Source organism: Crassostrea angulata, chromosome 5, assembly GCF_025612915.1.
Source record: "Crassostrea angulata isolate pt1a10 chromosome 5, ASM2561291v2, whole genome shotgun sequence".
NCBI lineage: Eukaryota > Metazoa > Mollusca > Bivalvia > Ostreida > Ostreidae > Magallana > Magallana angulata.
In genome coordinates, this window is record NC_069115.1 from 23,730,488 (window position 1) to 23,748,017 (window position 17,530).

Here is a 17,530-nt window from a genome sequence, read left to right on the forward strand (position 1 = left end):
ACTTGGATTTGAGTATCTAAACCGCTTGATGTTGAATCGTGTAGATTGAAGAATATTCCGTAACGTTATGCTGTTCAGTGTTTGTTTCTACTTTTACTTTTGTTTCAATGTTAAGCTACGTGCGCGCTGATTGGTCGATCAATAGCTAGCCGCGAATTTTCACATTAGATGCTGCCATGTTGTCTGCCATCACCGAGATGGTAAAATGAATGAAAATAAGGGAATAAGGCTGTGCACAAGGTAAAAGAAACATTGTCAATGGAGTGTTTACTTTTGGAAAACCCACGGCTAAACAGAGGACGAATATAAGTGAATGAATCGAGTCTCAACACCCAAGGCCACTGCATGCACCATCTGCATGATCATGAGTACGTTTTTGAAAAAGTAAGTGAAGTAATGAAAATATATTCGTTGAATGGCAGTTTAAACAGTTATTGGAATATAAAACGAAAGACTGCGATCTTTTATAATGAGTTTAACAGAATAAGGCCGTCTCTATGACAATGCGGGGTGTCGAATCAAGCAAAACGCTCGTTATTGACATCGTTGTGATGCATGAACGAATAATTTGAAATTTGAAATTTATTTAAACAACGCCAAATGTAGGAAATAATCATTACAAAGTGTAAGTACATTTTATATGATTTACTTAAATAAAAGAATTCATGTTCTACTCACATAGTCAGATTTAGAGTAGGCCTAGTGCAAATTTGTAGCTTTATCTAAATTAATAGATTGAGTAAGTATATAATATAGGCTAACTTGTTTTTCTTAGAAACTGCTTTAAATTTGAAAACAATTGTGCTTATATGAAATCCATTTATCTTCCCAATAGGTGTCTGCCCTGGTGACTGGGTTACACAGACCTAAAGAAAACCATGCATGAACAACTAACTCAGTGATTTTATGATCAAATGATGCAACCAAAAAAGAGTGAAGACAGAATTTGTGTAAGACTTACGTGGAAAAGCATATAAACAAAAGTGCTGAAGTCTGACCATTCCATTGTGGGCATTATTGCGATATTCGGCTATTTGTGTGATATTGTTTATGTGTGAAATTAAATCGGAGAGCACGTACAGGAGACTGTCATAAAAAAGACATCGAAAATGCCTTAAAGAACCCGTGATTAATTGTAACATGACCAGTGACCGTGCAGGGCTTAATTGTGAACTATATGGTTTGAACTTCGCTCATTGTGAACTTTTGTACAAGTCCATCTGTGCATGCATGTTGTGATCAAACTGCATTCAAGTTTATCGATCTGCAGCAACAAATCATCACCTATCGGTTGAGTACTATTTGTCAAATTTCATTATGGTTTGTTCATCATTTTTGTGTTTATTTTTTAAATTTATAAAATGTGTAAAATTTAAAGTTATATAATTACTTGTGTCCTTTATCTCTAATTTTGCTGCAACTGTTTAAGTTAAACATCTTTGTTAATCACCAGTAGAAGTTATTTATAATTGATTGAAAAGCATAGTACATGTATTAGTAATGAGTAACTCATTATTAAATGATTATAAGTGTTTATTAATTGTTTTTCTTATGTTGTAATATCTTAAAGTTGCTATGTTTATCTGTATGCTTGCGGCAAATTTGCTGCAAACAGTTTGCCGGAAGCTAATTTGCATACGAATTCTGAACTTGCTGCAAATTTGCTGCAAACAGTTGGCCAGAAGCTAATTTGCATACGAATTCTGAACTTGCGGCAAATTTGCCGCAAACGGTTTCCCAGAAGCTAATTTGCATACGAATTCTGAACTTGCCGCAACTTTGCCGCAAACAGTTTGCCAGAAGCTAATTTGCATACGAATTCTGAACTTGCCGCAAATTTGCGGCAACTGTTCGTCGCAAATTTGCAGCAAACTCTCTGCAAATTTGCGGCAACTGTTTGCCAGAGGCCTTATATTTTGGTAAGGGTATTTCACTTGGCTTCGCCCATGAAATAGTGGCTGTCTTGGAGGACAATAAACTTGCTATCATCCTCATACCCAGTGAATAGGTATATAATGTCCCATCCACATAAATTTCGAGTTATATAACCTCCCATTTGTAACTTGCAATTTCACAGTGTAAAGTCAACACAACAGTCTTAGCCGCAAGTTTCACCATTCAATTCTCATATACGTATTAAACATTAGGGGTTTTCATATTGCATACCAATTCCAACAAGGGAGATCCCTCTAATGATGATCATTAAAATTCATTTTATGAATCTTAGCAACACTCATAAGCCTTCAAGTACAGCATCTCTTAAGGTGGCTCAAAACACCTTGAAATATTTTCTCAAATCAGCAGAAAATTACTTTTTTGATAAGAAGTGTTTAAGTCAAAAAGGCAAAAAATGTGCAAATTTGGATGAACAATTACATTTTCAAAAATTTAATTCAATAAACAGTAACAAAAGCTCCAGGCGGACTAAAACTCAAACGGTTTAGAAACCCAATACTTTAACCATTAAGCTATGACGGTATACAACCCAATCGAACGATATTAAGTGTTCAACAAAACATTTAAATCGCCATCTTGTGAAGTAGTGTCTTAAAAAGTATAAGTCTAGGTGTAGTGATGTACCTTAATTTTACAAAAATATTAACGGGTACTTTATCCGAATCGTCCCTTGCTACCTTTAACTTAGTACATTTTATGAACAGATGTCTTTGTCTTAGAATAAGAAAGCTAATGCAATTCTGAGAAAAAAGTATACCACATATTGACAATTCCATTGAGGTTTAATAAACATATGGCCATTTAAGTGAACCCACCATTTCCAATTTCTTTTACTCAACACAGGTTTACAGGGTTCTCCATAGTAAAACATCTTTACCTGACCTTTAGAGGTCAATTGTTGTTCAACCACCTTTAATAAGAAACCTTATTCAATACAACATACATCTACATGATATTATCTTGATAAAAGCTTCACATAACTTAGAAATGCCCTTACATGTATACCCACCCCCTATCTTTTGATTTTCATAAAAAGTCATGGTTTGAAATATTTTGCCTAATTTTCTGAAACTTGTGGCAATTTCTATGAGTCATTTCTCACACATGTTTGAAAACAATCATCAATGATACTAAAATTTGATCTTTTTATGTTTCTTGAATGATTTGTAGCATTTTAATAAATAAATAGACAAGTATTCCTGCATGTGATTTCTTTTTTCCATGAAAAAAAGTAAGCTAACAATCACATTTATTAAAAATCTAATCTATTCTGGTTTCTTGTCTCTTTTTAACCATGATAAAACAGTAAGATCAACAAGTTCAACATCAGCCTTAAATAAAATTAAATTCAAACACACCCGGTAGCTGGAGGCGGAGGAGAATTCCATTAAAAATGTTCAAATTTGACATGTTTTTTTCTACTTTTTTTATGCATATATACCTTAAAAGGATGAAAATAGATTGTTTCTTGCTCATTTCAAAAGTAATAATCATTGCTGGTGTTATTCAAAAGTCAAATGTACATTTACATATCCTACATGTAATCTTAATGGAGAAAACTGGAAAGAGTTGGGTGATTTTTCAACTATGTAAACACATCTAAATATCTTTATAAAATAAAAAATGAAGGAAATATAATTGCTTACTTTTATTGAAAAACAAATTTTCACAACAATTATATTTCTTTAAACAGCCTTAATTTTGTTTTTCATAATTTCTTATCAAACATGAACAAACCACAATAGGACATGATGCTTTCTTAAAGTTCCATTATTGTTCATGCATTATCCGATTTAATTTGAATTACCGGTAGATAGTCTGTAGAACACAGGGAATATGCATGTGGGTAGAGGTGACAGGTTAACCTCAAGAGCTGAAACCACAAGAATCAAAAGGTAAAAGCCATGTGGTAACAAGAGTCTGCTTTAAGCTGAAATGAAAAAAAAAAATTAGCTGTGTTAACATACATGTACTTGTAATAGCTGTGTTTACATTAACATATACATAATATTTTTGGAAAAAATACACTGACCATGCAGTGTTATAAGTATGACATATCCAAATACCGGTATATGACATTAACATTTAGCCAGTACAAAAACAAAAATGTGCATATCAAGTCATAATATCATACCATTAAAATAATTTCTTGGGTATAGACATATCAGATTGGGAGAGAGCGAGAGCAGGAGTGAGAGAGAGAGTTTGTTTTACTTGAAGTGTGACAGCAATATTTCAATTCATAAACTACAAAGGAATATTACCAATCCAAACATGCAGTGTCAAAGTATAAGCTTCTGGTACGTGTATACCATGTTTTGTCAATTCTACTGGGGTTTATTGCGAATAAATTTAGCGAGGGTTTTTTTTTCTTACGAATTACATGTTTTAAAAACAATACTATGTATAATGCGCATAAAAATGAGGGATTAATAATACATGCTCATTTTAAAATTCAATGCACTTTGGATTTCTTTTACAAGATCGAGATATTTTTGTCACAAAATTAAGTTGCCCTCTGACAGTTTCAGTCTTTGCCAAGATTAAAAGAGAGAGAGAGAGAGAGAGAGAGAGAGAGAGAGAGAGAGAGAGAGAGAGAGAGAGAGAGAGAGAGATCTGAGGCACATGCAGTAAAAATTATTTACATGCTATGTAGATGTGATATGCATGTAAAGCTTACCTAAAATGAATCAATATGTATAAAAGATAATCTAATCTCTCAAATTACAATGATTCTGTGAAATACTTATATCTTGAGAAGACTGTTTAATAGATATCATGGAACATTGACCTAAATTCTGAGCTTGATATAATTTGAAATTTGAGACTTTTCATCTCGCACTCTGTTTTACATGCCTGTTACACAAGCAATAACCATATATAACAGAGAGCGAGACAAAAGGTCTAATTTTAATTAGATTGAATATTTACTTTGTCAAATATATTTATTTAATTAAACACAAGCATGAGTTTTTTAATTTAAAAATTAAGTGAAGGCGATATGGTAAAGATCTGCTATATTTAAATATTTAGGGTAAAGTTATCATCATGCAAACATGCACTCTAATTACAACATTCTATTCTTGTGTACCTTAGGACTCCCACCGCTTTTAATTTTAAATTCTTCATGCAATTTACTACTGATATCCTCTCTTCACTTTCCTCGGATAGTCTTTTAAACACCATCACCAGTCCCGTAAATTCATGTGGTCCATTTTGTTTACATGTAAAAATGGCGACTCTCGATCTCGATGTAAATTCAACATACTTGATTTTCCGAGGTCGGTAGCGTGTTTCGGAGAAAGTCTGAGGCAAATAAAGAGTCGATATCAGTAGTAAATTGCATGAAGAATTTAATGGTACTAATGTTTTCACAGAATTTGCGTATAAATAAGGTAAATCAGTCCAAAACTAGCGCACATTTTTCTGCGCAATAAATATACATGTACAATTTTTTCAATGGGTGGCCCTGTAGCTCTCCGGTCTGTCAATATTTTTTTCCCGGAGAGCTACAGTTCTGCAGCTACCGTGAAAATACACTGGACAGATAATATTCCGAGATTCCGCTGACTCTAACGCCCGCTTTTATATTGTGATGTACTTCAAAAGCGGAGGTAAGAGTCAGAGGAATCTCGGATTAGATTGAAAAGTGCAAATACTTTGAAAAGAAAAAGTCAATACGACATATCCTGTATTGAAACATACCTTTATAATCTGTCATACGTTAGTAGAGCTGAAATTTCCACTATCGACGTCTTGCAGGCCATGCTTCTTTTAAAAATGTAGACACACCGCTATCAGCTGTTTGTTCGCAGTCAAAACATGGCGAGTGGAAATGGGGAATCGTGCGATAATTATTTCGATTAAAACTAATAAGACTAATAAAAACTAACAACGTAATTATCGATCGAAATAACGAAATTGTATCGATAAACACTTTAATTAACTATTAAAAAACAGAGTCCGGTTTTATGACCTGCACGAATTGTTTTCAGCAGGAGTTACTTTCAGTGAATTTTACACTATTTTTTAAACCAAGAACACGGAATCAAAATTTCCGGAAAAATCAATATTTAAACCCCGATATCTCTGCAATGCATCATCCGACTTGAAAACGAATTTCAGTTTTGTATTAAGCTTTGCAAACTCTACAATATGCATATAATTTTGTGTTTTATATATAGTTTAATTATCAGTACGAATTGTTTTCAGTATAAATTACTTTCAGTGTGAAATTTGCACTATTTTTAAAACCAAAAACACGGAATCAAAATTTCCGGAAAGATCAATTTTTAAACCCCGATATCTCTTAAATGCATCATCCGATTTGAAAACGAATTTCAGTTTTGCATTAAGCTTTGCAAACTCTACAACATGCATATAATTTTATTATTCGCTCAAAAAAATGAAAATTCCGAAAAATTAGAATCACTTCCGGTTTCGACCGGAAGTGACAAAATAATTTTTTTTGTAAATTTGCCATAAGTAAATCCGCAGATTTACAATCACAGAGAATTTCAAGTCTTTATAAACAATCGTTTACGAGAAAAGTCCTGGACAAAATCACTTTTTGAAATTTTTAAAAATGACGTAACTAGAAAACGGAAGTGACTTAATGACTGAAAGTTTAAAATCTTCAAGGGACAAGTATTTAACATTATCCCTGAAAATGTCTTGCAAATCGGTTGAATAGTTTTTGAGATATAAAGCAAAAAAGAAGTCAGAAGGAAAAACAAGAAGAATAATAATAATAAAAAAAAACAATAGAATAACAAGAGGGTCTTCCGTTGAAAACGGAAGACCCTAATAATAAGAACTAGAGCAAAGCTCGTTGCAAAGCAACGAGTGGGTCTTCCGTTAATATCGGAAGTAAAGCTGGAAGTTCCTGTATGAAGCAGAGCCCTTAAACCAATAACAAGAGTAACTAAAATAAAAAGATGAAAAAAATCGAATTATTCTTGGTACAACTTAACAAAATACGAAAGATTTTACGTACGACTTAACAAAAACCTTTCTGATTTCAAGAACGACTTAACAAAAAAATCCAAATGTGTTCAAGTACGACTTAGCGATTATTTTTGGTACGAGTTAATTTTACTTTGAACATTACGCTATTTTTTAAACCAAGGACGCGGAATTAAAATTTCCGGAAAAATCAATTTTTAACCCCCGATATCTCTGTAATGCATCGTCCGATTTTCAAACGGATTTCAGATTCGTGTTCAGCATAACAAACTCTACAAACCTCGTAAACATTTTAAATTAAAACGAAAAATTCGAAAATTCGAAAATTTTAAAACACTTCCGGTTTAGACCGGAAGTGACGGAAACTAATTTCCAGTCTTATGTCCAAATAAAAACGATCATTGCTTCAACACAGAAAATTCCAAGTCTTTATCTTGAACCGTTTTTGAAAAACGCCCTGGACAAAATTAATTTTTTAAAATTTAAAAATTGACGTAACGTAAAAACGGAAGTGACGTTGTAGTTGAAAATTTAAAAACTTTGAGGCACAATAATGCTTCATAATCCCTGAAAGTTTCATGTAAATCTGTTGAAAACTTTTTGAGATATTAAGCTTTGAAAAAGTCAGAAAAATAAAGAAAAAGAAAAATAATAATAATGAAAAAGAAACAATAGAATAACAAGAGGGTCTTCCGTTGAAAACGGAAGACCCTAATAAGAAAAAAAAGAAACCGTAGAAAAACAAAAGGGTCTTCCGTTGAAAACGGAAGACCCTAATAATAATAACTAGAGCAAAGCTCGTTGCAAAGCAACGAGTGGGTCTTCCGTAAATGTCGGAAGTAATGCTGGAAGTTCCTGTAAGAAGCAGAGCTCTTAAACCAACAACAAGAGTAACGCAAATAAAAGGATGAAAAAATCGAATTATTCCTGGTACGACTTAACAAAATACGAATGATTTTAAGTACGACTTAACAAAAACATTTCCGATTTCAAGAACGACTTAACAAAAAAAAATCCGAATGTGTTCAAGTACGACTTAACAATTATTTTTGGTACGAGTTAATTTTACTTTGAACATCACGCTATTTTTTAAACCAAGGAAGCGGAATCAAAATTTCCGGAAAAATCAATTTTTAAACCCCGATATCTCTGTTATGCATTGTCCGATTTAAAAACAGCTTTCAGTGTTAGATTCAGCTTAATAAGCTCTACAAAACACATATTCGTTTTTGATTTGATCAGAAAATTCATTTTTTTGAAAAATTTGTTTCACTTCCGGTTTCGACCAGAAGTGACAGATTTTCATTTCGAGCCTTATTACAGAGGTAAATCGACCAAATCATAACCATTGAAAATTTCAAGCCTCTATCTTAAAGCGTTTTTGAGAAACGCCGCGGACAAAATGACTTTTTGAAAATTTTAAAAATGACGTAACGGAAAAACGGAAGTGACGTTGTCAAGAAAACTTTAACAATCTTTGAGGGATAATAGTTTCACATTATCTCTAAAAATTTCATCAAAATCGGTTGGAAACTTTTTGAGTTATAAAGCCGAGAAGGAGTCAGAAAAAAAAAAGAAAAAGTATAATAATAATAACTAGAGCAAAGCTCGTTGCAAAGCAACGAGTGGGTCTTCCGTTAATGTCAGAAGAAAAGCCGGAAGTTCCTGGAAGAAGCAGAGCTCTTTAACCAACAACGAGAGTAACTTAAATAAAAAAGATGAAAAAATCGAATTATTCCTGGAACGACTTAACAAAATCCGAATGATTTTAAGTACGAATTAACAAAAACCTTTCTAATTTCAAGAACGACTTGACAAAAAAAATCCGAATGTGTTCAAGCACGACTTAACAATTATTTTTGGTACGAATTAATTTTACTTCGAACATTACGCTATTTTTTAAGCCGAGAACGTGGAAACAAAATTTCCGGAAAAATCAATTTTTAAACCCCAATATCTCTGTAATGCATCGTCCGATTTTCAAACGGATTTCAGATTTGAATTCACCATGGCCAGTTCTATAAGACTGTAGTATTGTCTTATTTTGTTCAAAAAAATGAAAATTTCCAAAAATTGGAACTGCTTCCGGTTTTGAGCAAAATTAATGAACAAAATTTTAAACCCCCCAGTACATTATAGAATTGATACATCTATCATCAGTAAAAATTTCAAAGCGATATCTTTTAAGTTTACGGAGATTTCTTCCGGACAAAATCACTTTTTTTAAATTTAAAAATGGCCGCCAAATTTGAACGGAAGTGACGTAAATGCTGAAACTTTAACATCTTTGAGGCACGGTAACTTTACAAAAGCTCTGAAAATTTCATTGAAATCGGATGAAAAGTTTTTGAGATATAAAGCCGAGAAGGAGTCAGAAAAAAAATAAAAAATAAACTAGAGCAAAGCTCGTTGCAAAGCAACGAGTGGGTCTTCCGTTAATGTCAGAAGAAAAGCAGGAAGTTCCTGTAAGAAGCAGAGCTCTTTCACCAACAACGAGAGTAACTTAAATAAAAGAGATGAAAAAATCGAATTATTCCTGGAACGACTTAACAAAATCCGAATGATTTTAAGTACGAATTAACAAAAACCTTTCTAATTTCAAGAACGCCTTGACAAAAAAAATCCGAATGTGTTCAAGCACGACTTAACAATTATTTTTGGTACGAATTAATTTTACTTTAAACATTACGCTATTTTTTAAGCCGAGGACGTGGAAACAAAATTTCCGGAAAAATCAATTTTTAAACCCCGATATCTCTGTAATGCATCGTCCGATTTTCAAACGGATTTCAGATTTGAATTCACCATGGCCAGTTCTATAAGATTGTAGTATTGTCTTATTTTGTTCAAAAAAATGAAAATTTCCAAAAATTGGAACTGCTTCCGGTTTTGAGCAAAATTAATGAACAAAATTTTAATCCCCCCAGTACATTATAGAATTGATACATCTATCATCAGTAAAAATTTCAAAGCGATATCTTTTAAGTTTACGGAGATTTCTTCCGGACAAAATCACTTTTTTTAAATTTAAAAATGGCCGCCAAATTTGAACGGAAGTGACGTAAATGCTGAAACTTTAACATCTTTGAGGCACGGTAACTTTACAAAAGCTCTGAAAATTTCATTGAAATCGGATGAAAAGTTTTTGAGATATAAAGCCGAGAAGGAGTCAGAAAAAAAATAAAAAATAAAATAATAATAAAAAGAAACCGAAGAAAAACAAAAGGGTCTTCCGTTGGAAACGGAAGACCCTAAATAATAATAAAAAGAAACCGAAGAAAAACAAAAGGGTCTTCCGTTGGAAACGGAAGACCCTAACTAGAGCAAAGCTCGTTGCAAAGCAACGAGTGGGTTTTCCGCTAATGTCGAAAGCAACGCTAGAAGTACGTCTAAGAAGCAGAGTATTAATCTAGTAACAAAGAAACGTAAGTACAAAAAGATAAAAAAAATCGAATGATTCTTGGTACAACTTAACATGATCCGAATGTTTTTAAGTACGACTTAACCAAAAACCCTTAACCATTTCAAGAACGACTTAACAAAAAAACAATGTGTTTAAGTACGACTTAACAAATTTGACTTCATTTTAAGTACAAGTTTACTTTACCTTGAACTAACATCTTTTTTCTTAACCCAGAATGCAAAATTAAAATTTATGTAAAAAATCAATTTTGTTTTAAACATAATTCTGAGCAATTTTTCCTTTTCACTGCTTTTCAAAAGGTTGACCTTTCGTACTGTGTGCTCGTTGCGTCATTAATTGTCAGAAACTTATCGATGTAAAGTTTACTTTACTGTACTTCTGTGAATATTTTCTATGTAAAATTACTATGAACCAGACAACATTGAAATGGTGAACATTTCAAAGGGCCCCACTTATGTTATTTCAGAGAATTCTGCTTTGACCTTGACCTATAACTTGAAATTTTTCCAGCTGGCATAGAACTTTTAATTCAATTTCATTCCCCCTAACATACATGCATTTTTGTTCAATCTGACCAAGATTAAGAATATTTGAAAAATAATCTACTATCTAAAACTAATTTTAAAAAGATCTGCTATGACCTTCACATTGACAGACTTGGTTCAAGGTCACTGCACGCCATTAACCAATAAACTCTGTAAAGGTAAAATATTAGCCAAATAGGGGCTAAAAGGAGAGTATATCTATGCTCTTAAAATATGGATTTTTGTGTGATCTGATATGACCTTGACTCTTCATCTACAAATATCATTCGAGGTCATTGCATATATTTTGAACAAAGGCATCATGTGGGTAAAGTATGAGGCTGAATGGAGCAAAGGGAGAGAAGATATACTCCGGACAAGGATTTTTAAAAATATAATTCTGGTATGACCTTCACAGTTTCTTTTCACTGAAAATAGGTTCAAGGTCACTACACACCCTTTCACCCTTTACTCAAAAGCTCTGCTTATGTGAAGTCTGAGCCAAATAGGGGTTAGTAGAAATTATATATGCTCTCAGAAAAGGATTTTTGCACGATCCGATATGATCTTCACCCGTTACCTAGAAATTTCATGCAAGGTCACTGCACATCGTTTAACCATAGAGACACTCTGCGAGTATTAGCCAGATTGGACCAAAGGGAAAAAAGATATGCCCCAGACAAGGATTTTATATATATAATTCTGCTATGACCTTAACCTTATACCTAAAAACATGGTTCAAGGTCACTGCACATCCTTCAACCAAAGCAACCCTGTGGATGAGGTATGAGCCAGATTGGGCCAAGGGGAGAGAAGCTATGCTCCTGTCAAGCCATTTGGATGGACAGACGGACAAATTGATCACTAGAAGGCGCCCGCATAAACATGCCTTTTTATCTAATTCAAAATAGTATCCATGCTATCTGCCCATGGTGAATAGTCATCAAAACCATTCATCAGCAGAATTTGATTTCCCTCCTTTTTAAGGTGGTATGGGACATCTGTCGATATTAATGTGGATTAAAGTCTATATAATTGAAAACTTTTCACCGGTTTAGAATTTTCAAATTTTACAATATTTAACCAAAAATAGTTTTTAAAAATATTTGTAAAGGTAAAAATTTTAAAACCCCCAGCGGGATTCGAACTCATGACTTACAGGTTCGTAGTAAACCCTCTATCCCACTGCGCTACGGAGAAAGGTGTTCACTTTTGGAAAGAAAATACTTATATAATTATACTTTATTTTATTGTTTATTTCGATATAAACAATACGTCACAACATGGAAGTGTCCCATATCACCTTAAACTCGGAACACCTCTGACCTAATAAGATCGCCGCATTAAATACAAAGTTTGATTTAACTTTAATTTGTTTATCATCAAGAAATTCTGCATCGCTGACAAATAAAGTTTTCTTCTGTATAATGAAATACCAATTAACTGACTATTCGGACAATAGCAAGTTTATTGTCCCATTCCACAGCAACTATTTCCCTTGGCTTTGCCTCATTAAATATTTGCTGTCTTGGGGGACAATAAACTTGCTATTGTCCTCATACCCAGTAAATACTAAATAGGCATATAATATTTCATCCACCTACATTTCATGTTATATAACCTCCCGTTTGTAACCTTCAATTTCACTGTAAAGTCAACATATCTGTCATAGCCGCAAGTTTCACAATTTATTTCTGCTCCTCATGTACTTAAAATTAGGGGCCTTAATATTGCTTACCAATTCCAACAAGAGACATCCCTCTAACTATTGATAATCATTAAAATTCATTTCATGAATCTACGCAACAATGATAAACCTTGAAGTACAGTCACTCTCAATTTTACAAAAATTTTGACGGTACTTTATCCGAAACTGTTCCTTGTACCTTTAACTTAGTACACTAACATTTTTATGAAAAGACGGTTTGTCTTAGAATAAGAAAGCTAATGCAATTCTGAGAAAAAGAATACCACATATTGCCAATTCCATTGAGGTCTAATGAAAATATGGCCATTTAAGTGAACCCACCATTTCCAATTTCCTTTAGTAAACACAGATTTACAGGGTTCTCCATAGTAAAACATCTTTACCTGACCTTTTAGAGGTCAACTTTTGTTAACCCACCTTTAAAAAGAAACCTTAATCAATACAACATATGCCTACATGATATAATCATGATAAAAGCTTCACATCACTTAGAAATACCCTTACATGTATACCCCCCACCCCCCAATCTTTTGATTTTCATAAAAAGTCATGGTTTAAAATGTTTTACCTAATTTTATGAAACGTGTGGCAATTTCCTTGAGTAATTTCTCACACATATTTGAAAACAATCATCAATGATTCTAAAATTTGATCTTTATTTGTTTATTGTATGATTTGTACCATTTTAATTAACAAATAGACAGCTGTCCTGCTTGTGATTTCTTGTTTTCATGAAAAAAGTAAGCTAACAATCATATTTAGTGAATATCTAATCTATTCTGATTTCTAGTCTCCTTCTAACCATGCTAAAACAGTAAGGTACAACCTACAAGTTAGACATCTGCCTTAAATTAGAATTAAATTCAAACACACCCAGGTAGCCTGAGACAGAATTGATTTCAATGAAAAATGTTCAAATTTGACATGTTTTTCTACTTTTTTATGCATATATACCTTAGAAAGGTAGAAATAGGTTGTTTCTTGTTCATTTCAAAAGTAATTATCATAGCAGATGTTATTTCAAAGTCAAATGTACATTTACATATCCTACATGTAATCTTAATGCAGACAATTAAATAGAGGGGGGGGGGTTTCAATTATGTAAACACATCTAAATATCTTTATGAAATAAAAAATAAAGGAAACATAATTGTATACTTTTATTGAAAAACAAATTTTCACAGCAATTATGAATTTCTTTAAACAGCCTTAATTTTGTTTTCATAATTTCTTATCAAACACAAACCACAACATGGCATGATGCTCTCTTCAAGTTCCATTATTGTTCATGCATTATCGGATTTAATTTGAATTACCGGTAAATAGTCTGTAGAACACAAGGAATATGCATGTGGATAGAGGTGACAGGTTAATCTCAGGAGCTGACCCACAAGAATCAACAGGTACTGGTAAAAGCCATGTGGTAACAAGAGTCCGTTTTGAGCTGAAATAAATAAAAAAAATAATTAGCTGTGTTTACATACATGTACTAGTAATAGCTGTGTTTACATTAACATATGCATAGTATTTCTGTAAAAAATACACTGACCATGCAGTGTAATAAGTATGACATATCCCAATACATGACATAACATTTAGGCAGTACAAGATCAAAAATTTGCATATCAAGTCATAATATAATATTAAAAAATTTTCATAGGTATAAACACTTATCAAATTGAGAAAGAGAGAGAGTTTGAGAGAGAGAGAGAGAGTTTATTTCCGTACTTGAAGTGCAACAGTCAATATTTCAATTCGTAAATTACAAACGAATATTACCCACCGAACAGCGTCAAAGTACATGTACTGGTATTAGCTTCTGGTATACCATTTTTTATCAATTCTACTGTGTTTTTTTTTTTTTTGCAAATAAATTTAGCGAGGGTTTTTGCTTATTTTCTTATAAATTACATGTTTTAAAAACAATACTACGTGTAATAAGCATAAAACATGTATTAGTAAACTTAATGAAGAATTTTTAATAGATTATTTTTCACAGAATGTGGTACATTACATGTATGTCAATCTTTATAAAACTAGCGTATATTTCGTGCGCCATAAATTGCAAGTTTTTTGTAAATATCATTTACTTGCATGATAGGTATATATGGTCTAACCAAAATTTTCTTCATAAAGCTACAGCTGTATGTACCACATATATGTTTTGTCACAAGTATACATTTAAAAAAAAAATACCCAAATTCCAACAGTTTAAATAAACTCAACTCATTCTCTGATAAGTTCATTGTGTTTTGTGCGTGCATATCTTATTTGTCTGCTGCAACAGCAGCCAATCAGCGGTAAGCTGAATCCACAAAAAGAAGGTTTGTGTTTTAGGAGCGGGTAAATTGTTTATGCGACACTGTCAAGAAAACCACACCAAATAATAACAAGGAACATAAATATTCACTTAAATGTATTCTGTTGTAAAGTAAAGGTTTTTAACACTTATTGCATCTTGCAAAACATGTGATGATCGACTCTTAATCATCTGTGAGTCATATATCTGATATACATGTATATGTAAAAGATGGGAGAAATAACAACGGAACAAAGTGGGATTCGAACCTGGCCCTCTGAATCTCTAGTCAAGTGCTCTACCAACTGAGCTACATGTATCTGGCACCGGTATTCAAACCAGTCTGACCGTCACATTCCTCCCCCTTAAATGATCTTCACCCTCGAAGATCATCCCTGGCAGGATGGAGTTAACCTGTTAGTTCCAGGGGTTGGTCACAACACCAATATTGTAACAGGATGGGAGAAATAATGAAGGGATTTGAACCTGGGCCCCCTGAATCTCTAGTCAGGTGCTCTACCAACTGAGCTATCTGGCACTGGTATTCAAACCGGTCTGATCGTCACATATAAAGAATTATTTTAAACAATGTTGTTCAATAAAAAATAACACTCGCAACCTTCAGTTTTTGTCTGTAATTAATCAATATTGGCGTGCAATCAGTTCTCGCCGAGTACTATTTCTCACCAGTGCATTGTTACGTCATTTTATCAACACATAAAATTATATACGAAAATATGATGTAACAGTGCACCAGCGAGAAATGGTCCTCGGCAAGAACTGCTCGCACGCCAGTACTGCCAGTAGTCAGATTAAAAAAAGAGAATAAAAAATTACATTTAAAACATTAACAAGGACAATTTAAGTACACATCATAACTGCTAAACAAGAAAAATTATGTGAACTGGTAGAATGGTAGGCATAGTTCTAACTTGTAACCTACATGTACAAGTACATGTACCGGGTACCCGTTGGTCTGCTAAACCTCTTTAATGATACAATGATCGGCATCATAAAGATATTAAAGTCATGTTTTAACTCTGAAGTCTGAAGTATACAATTTTATTTACTTGAAGTTATGTCTACAGGGTATTCATGACTACATTTGGAGTCTTCTGCACAAGAATATATGATATGTTTCTAATTAGACCCTGCTTTGAATTTTGAGTTGAAAATTCACAATCTGTTATTTTTTTAAATAGATAAATTCAGTTACCCTTTCCAGTCCCCCATGAACCTCGAGCGAGTCTAAACATCCATGAAACATGTAAAAATTACACGTTAGTAAACAAACACCCACACCATAACAAAAACATCTAACAGTGTGCACGTACTTACATGTACATCTATACTATATACTAAATTTTAACCAGTTAACAAGAAACTTTAAAAGGAGAAAAAGCCTCACCTTCTTCAGTAACATCCACATAAATCACACACTTTAATGTCCATCTTTTCTCCTTTATTACTCGTAGCTTATCAACGGCTGATCGTCGACAGAAGTGTGGCTGTCAGAATTTCCTCGTAAACGATTCACACGAGAAAAATATCCTCCTTAAACAAATATGTAGTATTGTTCCCTGTGCATGTTCATATGTTTCACAGTAAATTGAAAATGCATTTGTACGTCGAAAGAATACACAACTTCTCTTCTGCATTACGGCTCTCTCTTTTCTACAATGCCGTTCGTTACTGTTTACATTCGGCGCGCGTGCGGGGGTTACAAACAGGGGCGCCCCGACAAATAGTTGCACATAGAACGTTTAAATAATGTGTGTTCATTGAATTCATAAATGATATAGATGAAAAAAATGAAATTGAATCACAACAATTTATCTAAGACGCAACACAACGTAATGCAGTAAATGCCTGGGCCTTAATGTGGCATTTGTTCGCTTGTGTGTTTATGTAGACATATTAACTCGTTCATGTACGATTCTCACATATTTGTTTTATGAAATTTGAAAAAAAATATAGCACAGAACTTGTTTAATTTGATACCAAATGACATTATTTAATATATTAACAATAACTGAATTAATTTTTTTTCATAAAATGATAACGATTTTTGCTATCAAAAAAATACGTGTATGAGCTGCTGACCCCTAATTATAGGGGCCAGCCCTTTTTTCTTAATTTTAAATGAAAGCTCTCGTTATTCTAAACAACTTTTGTTCTCTATGTATAAACAAAATATTTTTAGTTTTTTGTTCTCTATGTATAAACAAAATATTTTTAGTTTAAAGGTTATAATACAAAAAGCAACAAAATTTAAGCCCCGAAAAAATCTTAAACTTTGGCGACAAATAGCTCAAAAACTATCAAAGAAATTACCAAAATTTTCATGCCAGCAAAACTATAAAATGTTACCGACAATTTCGCCAAATTTCATGAATCTATCATCTGTAGTTCCCGAGATCAACTCTGGACAAAAGACCCCCCAATTTTCAATTAAAGGGCAATAACTCATAACCGGAAGTGAATTTTAAAAATTTGAAAAAAACGTCTAGAGATATTAATATCATCTACATACCCTGAAAGTTTCATAGCAATCACACAAAAAATGTTCGAGAAATCTCGTGCACAAAATTTGCGGGAAAAAAAAAAATAATAACTAGAGCAAAGCTCGTTGCAAAGCAACGAGTGGGTCTTCC

The 17,530-nt window shown here is 33.0% G+C and overlaps 1 long non-coding RNA gene across 1 annotated transcript; it reads right to left on the bottom strand.

Moving 5' to 3' along the window:
* Positions 1–13,723: 13,723 nt before the first annotated feature.
* On the bottom strand, positions 13,724–16,886 carry LOC128186139 (uncharacterized). The gene is made up of 2 exons (XR_008243897.1): positions 16,285–16,886; positions 13,724–14,021 (listed from the first exon to the last, which is right to left on the bottom strand). It is a non-coding gene; the product is annotated as an uncharacterized LOC128186139 (long non-coding RNA).
* Between the last annotated feature and the right edge of the window lie 644 nt (positions 16,887–17,530).